Source organism: Lolium rigidum, chromosome 6, assembly GCF_022539505.1.
Source record: "Lolium rigidum isolate FL_2022 chromosome 6, APGP_CSIRO_Lrig_0.1, whole genome shotgun sequence".
Classification (NCBI taxonomy): Eukaryota; Viridiplantae; Streptophyta; class Magnoliopsida; order Poales; family Poaceae; genus Lolium; species Lolium rigidum.
In genome coordinates this window covers 13576397-13582688 of record NC_061513.1, presented here as the reverse complement: position 1 = coordinate 13582688, position 6292 = coordinate 13576397, and the positions used below count along the sequence as shown (strand labels likewise).

Genomic DNA, 6292 nt, shown 5'->3' with positions numbered 1-6292 from the left:
TTTTCATTTTATATGGCGCTAGCTGGGTCCTCAACTTAAGATCTTTTGACTCTAATACTATGTAGAATTACATGCTCTATCCAATGCAACCAAAATATCGATTTGATGAAAGAGATTAGACAATACATTTATACTTCAGCGTGTTTCTTTTAGCTAGAAACCTCATTGTATACTTTATGCATGCTTTCAAGTGATGTTGGCCTACGCGGGACCGTAGACGACAGATAGGGATATCGGAGGAAGAGCTAAGACGGCCCACAACGGGTCGGTGAAAGTAAGTTCTTAATGAGCGTGGTTGCGAAGACAAAGGAGTCCTCGCGGAGGGTTCAGAAGGAGGAGAAGCGCGACGGAGGCAAGCTCGTGTAATTAAGTCGAGGCCAATAGGATTTAGCTTGAACCAATTTTCAGTCGCACCGATTTATAAATTCATAAACTTATAAATGATGTACGTCAGTACGTGAGGATACTAGGAAATCCAAGAAAACAAATGTGTAAGAAAATGAGTTGATTACAAGAGATGGAAAGTAAGCCCTGGAATACGCCAACGGCCTGCCAAGGCAGAAACCGCGACGAATACGTATTGGCGCCGTGGGGCCTGCTAGTAAGCGGCGACGACTAATCTCTTTCTCTGTCTCACGGCCGAGTCCACCCCCAGCGATCCAATCTCTCCACCCGCCGCCGGGCCGCGCTGCGCCGGAGCTAGAGATGAAGAAGTTCAAGGCGGCGGCGTCTGCGGCGGCAAGGCAGCCGAGCCACGCGGCGCAGAACGGCCACGTCCTCCCCTCCAAGCTCGCCAGGTACCTCGACCCGGAGGCATCCTGGGACAAGGTACGCCGCCGCCGCCGCCGCCGCTGCTTCTCGTAGCTCATCGGGCACCAGCCACCTCCCGTGGCTCCGTCCAATTCTGACTGTTGGATTTGCAGGATCAGCTGCTGGACGCGGTGCACTGGATCCGGCAGGCGGTGGGGCTCGCGTGCGGCCTGCTCTGGGGGGCCGTCCCCCTCGTCGGCGCCTTCTGGATCGCACTGTCAGTCCCATCCCTCCCTCCCTCCTCAAACCTAAAATCTAGCTGCCTCTCTCTTTCACGCATATGTCAGCCGCGAGATTCCGTTCAGTTGGAATGTGATCTTCGCTAAGCTTCGTCTGACAACGATTCTTTTTCGAGAAAGAATTTGACACCGAATTCCACACGTTTTTTCGCATCGTGTTACATATGAGCAACTTACATGTGAGGTTAGCAATCTTAACTTCGTGATTTTGCCATGAGGAGCAACGAGTCATTCAGAAACTGGCTTGGCTCCGTGGGTGTTGCATGCGCTGCCAATTCGAGGCTTTGCACATTCAGTCTTGTTTCGGAAAACTGGCCACCAGCTAACCAACATAATTACCAAAATTGTTAGGTTCTAGGTTGTCGTTAGTTAAGGGCTGATGTATGATTGTCAGGTTCTGTTTGTCTTGCTAGTGTTCCTTGGAAAGATCAGCATTGTCAAACCAAATGCAAACTCTGACATCCAAATGTGAAATGTCCTTTCTTCATTCCATGAGATTATATGTAATTTGCCTTACATCAAACGATAGAGTATTAGAGTCTGCTGCAAAATTGTGTTGCGAGTGGTGACTCTGTATGATTGCTAATCTTTGTTGAATACCCGAGCATTTTCTATATTCAGACAGTTGAAATCATGACCCCATGTTTGTCATGTCCAATAATATTCCTGTTTGCTTATATTGCGTGGCATATTGGAATATGGTTGTATTTTCGTATCAGTAAGTCAAGATTACCATGATGGTTTATTGCAAGTGAGCTGCAGAACTTAGTGACATTGTGCCTATTTTCCAATTTGTGTGCTGTCTTATGATTGCCTTAGCACTTTTTGGATAAATGCAGAACCCAGTATGACCTTGTTTTTCTATGTTGCAGATTCTTTACTATTTCCACCGTGATAGTTCATTTGTACTACGCGTATTTGCTGAAGATTGATGAGGAAGACTTTGGAGGCCACGGCGCCCTACTTCAGGAAGGGCTCTTTTGCCTCTTTCACCCTTTTCCTGGTAAAGATACGAGCTATCGTCCTTCATTAGTTTTTGTTCCATCGTTGCTTCCTAGTTGCTGCACCAACGTCAAACTCATTTCATCACACGAGAACCTGTCTTCGTAGTGATTGTTTTTTCATGTGTCATTTGTCAATTGATGTCCTGAATAGCACTATCATCCGATACTACTTTTTAGCAGGAGCTATCGAACAAACAAGACATAAAGCTTGCAACATTACATCAACCATACTGCAATTGTTGCTTTGTGTTTGCACATTCAGTTAAGTTGGATGCTACTGAGTACTAACAGATTCTTCTCTCGGTTGCAGCTTTCATGGACTTTGGTATACAGTTTGGTCCACTTTTGAGAAAGCCCATCTGCAGAAATACGCCCGCCATGGGATTTTCGTTGTTCATGTCATTGTAGATTGGCTATCACGGATGACGTAGACGGTGTAAGGTTACAGTACTACAGAACAGCACCATCGAGCTATTCCTGTATCAATTACTGTAACACGGATAGATTGTCCACACTCAGTGTAATCCTGATAGATTTTATTGATACATCCGAGTAAGTTGTAAAGTTTTACATGCGAGGTGGTTTACTCCTTGCATGGCTGTGTCCATCTCCGGCCTCATGTCGACTCTTGTTGGCTCATTCAAGTTTTACCTTTGTATTTGTCAATAGAGAAAATAGGAGATATTGAAGTCCTTGGAGCATATCCACTGGCACTCCCTACAGCGACCCTAATAGCTGTTTAGGGGTCAGGCACTTTTTTCGGTCCACACCGGTGCGCCCAATAATGCACCTGCACCATTTGGAGCCCACCGACAAACCTGTGCAGCCCCCAGCCCCTTCATACGGGGTGCTTCGGCGTCTCGCGCCACGTTGGATGGATGCCCTCGGGCTCGCTTGGCAGCTACTGAAAAAGTGGTCAATGTAATGACTTAGCCATGGCGCCACCGCCCCACATACCTTCAACTACCTTCGCCAAGCAATAAATGGCCTAGCCACCGACCGATGCCCCCGGTATAAAACAGGGTGCTCGGGCACCGGCTCCTCCACACACAAACACTAGTGTCGTTGACCACCTTCTCCCCACACGGTACATCTTAGGTTCAACAGGTTGTGCCAGGATCCCCACCGCCTGAATGCTCGCAATCGTCGAACTTCTTCCACTACGAGTTCCTTGAGTTCGTCGTCCTTATCAACGAGGACCCTTTCGGTTAAAAGAGGCTCTCGGAGAAGTTCGCGCAATATCTCGCAGGCCGGGAGCCGGCCGGCATGCAGTCGTGGGAAGCCAGTTGCTGCTTTTGCCAGGTGGCTATCGAGATATTGTTCGACGATGAAGGCTAGATGTTCCCTCCAACACTGGCTAAGGAGAAGTTCGCCCGCGCCCATAACCTGGAAGCCAACTCATGGTGAAGGTGTTTTGATGATACATCCTACCGCAGGTACTACCACGAGTCCACGACAACATCAGCGATGCGCAGAAGCCCTATAGTCTATGTTTCTCGATGTTCTTTCTTTGTAGCGAAGATGGTGAGGGCCAGCAAAAGCCTCTAGTTTAAGTTTCTGTATGCTCTTCTTTCGCGTCGACGTAGGCAAGCATTTTTTTTTTGAGAACCCGCAACAGCGTGCGCGTCATTGTATTAAGCTGACAAGAAATGCCAAGAATGGCTACAACACCACACATGCCTTTTGGCTTACAACACACTCCTACAACACCGACGCCAAGCACACCTTGCCCAACCTCAACCCAAGAATGGCGAGGCGGCGGGGCACAGAGTCTCCAAACCGCGTCACAGCCAACTCCAACAACACGACCAACTTCCCAAGCTGCCCAGACCAACGTACTACGCCTAGAAGAAGAAGCGCGCGATTGGCAGGGTGTGGCCAAACTTGGGAATGGGTCGACAAGCATGTTGGCGATGGCGTACATTGCGCTCCAGAGAGTCACACCTTGAGCGATGAGCGGACACCGGCGAGGCTACCATCACCGAGAGCCATCCCTCGCAGCCAAACAACGCCTTCAAGAAGGGGACGACGTTGCTGCGCCGCCGCTGCCCGGTCCGGCAAGTCAGACCTAGGGTTTCCCCTGGCGTCGAGGGTAGAAACGGTCAATACCCAAAACCACGCCTCCAAGGAGGGAGATGGCACCCACAGGTGTCACCGTGGTCCGCAACGGAATAACCGAGCAGGGCTTTCACCCGGGCCAAAGACCGCCCAACGGCGAGATCGAGACGCGCCAAAAGCCGGCCTGAACCATCGCAGCAGGAGGCAACTAGAGGTCGACGGAGAAGGGCAAAACGCACCAAAAGCCACCGCAGCAGCCACCCAAAACCGGCCAGAAAAACGAGACCGAGATGGTCGCGCTCCCGGTAGTTGGCGTCGCTCGCCGCCGGAGCACTCTGGCCACCACCGCCGCCGGAGGGCCACCAAGGGGACAACCCTCCGTAGACGCAGATACAGAGCTGAGCCAGCGCTGCCAAGGAGGGGGAGTCGCCCGCCTGAGCCCATCTGGACCCGTGCGAGCCCATCTAGGCCCGCAACCGCGACGCCGCCGGCGCACCAGGCCCCCATGGGCGGACGAGCACAGCACGACGCGTCGGGTCGGCGGCGACCCCAGCACCCTCCAGCAGCCCGCCGGCAGAAGCCCACGCCACCCGCCGCCACGACCGCATCTGGGGATGCAGCCGCCACGAGGACGCCGCCAAGAACGCGGAGCCGCCGCGCCATCGCCGAGACGACCGCGCCGTCGCGCCCTCCGCCAGCGGGACGCCCACCACGACCGCAGAGACCCGCGCCTCCACCGCCGCGCGTGGGAGAAGAAAAGGCCCCGCCGCCGGCCCAGCACGGGCTTTGCCCGGCGGCGCCCTCTAGCGGCGGCGAGGAGAAGGGGGGAGGGGGGGCTGGGGAGGGCCGAGGGGATGCGCCGCCAGAGAGCTCCCGGTCGCTCGCGGGAGCGACGCGGGAGCTAGGGTTTCCTGTCTACCAAAAGCCCAAATGCATCTTCGTAGGCAAGCATCATAACCCTCTAATTTGAGTGACTGGGTGTTCTTTCCTCGCAGGCGAAAAAGATGAGGGCCAGCAAAAGCCTCTAGTTTAAGTTTCATTGATATTTCACTTTTTACAACTCCGTAACAAAGCCTATGTAATATTTCTATCTCTTTTAAAATTGATTTAATATATTACATTTGCTTGTCTAAAGTTTTTTTTAGGATTTCTTATAGAAATCGGCGGTATGTGAAACCTCTCCCTAAATTTGGAAGCAGGTGCAGGTGTTCCTATAGCGCACTATATATCGGCGCGCCTATCTGGGGAACACCGTGGAGATGCTCTTATGCGTGTGAGCTCATCATTTACTAGAAAAACCATGGTACAGATTGATACATCACTAGTGATTGGCCTTTTGACGGGGCACCATGACCATGCCAAGAGCTGACGCTAACAGCATTTTATTTTTCAAAAAAAAAAAAAAAAACCACAGTGAAGTAGTTGTATGTCTCAGAACAAGACTTCAATTAAAGTACGGAGTATTTGAAAGGAGAGTAGACAATCCAGTATCCTGTGGCGGCTAGCAGAGCGAGTGAGCTGAATCCAGTCTGGTCCTGCCAGTGTCGTCTAGTGCTTGACCGGATGATAGAACCTATACACGGAGTAGACCGTGTTGACAAGCGTGGCAATGGAGATGAGGGCCCCGAGGATGACGAAGAAGGTGACGGTTTGCCTGGGGAAGCACTGCAGCACGACCCATTTGACGGCCCTGGAGGCTGCGCTCCGATGATGCGCCGCCACGTCCTCGCAGAGGCCAAGCAGGTCGCTGGAGTAGAAGGTGTCGCGGTACTCGTCGGCGAGCCCCCTGAACAGGTCGACGACCTCCTTGTCGGTCTCGTGCGTGTGCGCCAGGATCCCGCAGTTCCTCAGCAGCTTGGCGTCGGCCTCGCCCTGCAGCAGCCTCGCCATGCAGATGCAGTAGGCGGTGACGCCGAGGCCGCACCGGAGGTGCCTCTGCTCGAACGCGACGAGGTTGCGGAAGAGGAGCTCGCTGTAGCCGTGGATGTGCAGCGCAGGGACGCGCAGCACCCCTCGCACGCCCAACATCCTCTTCTGGAAGACGATGTCTAGCGTGCCTGGACCGGCTGCGTGCTTGCTGAAGCTGGTGAGGGAGTCCTCGAACCAGGTGGCGCAGGGGAGGTTCGATTCCGGCTCGTGGAGCAGGATCGTGGAGGTGTCCACGGCGTGCTTGCCTGGGGG

At 52.8% G+C, this 6292-nt stretch overlaps 1 pseudogene; it reads left to right on the top strand.

Annotated features, from left to right (window-relative positions):
- Positions 1 to 705: 705 nt before the first annotated feature.
- LOC124662187 lies at positions 706 to 2623 on the top strand (annotated as a pseudogene).
- The last annotated feature ends 3669 nt before the right edge of the window (positions 2624 to 6292 follow it).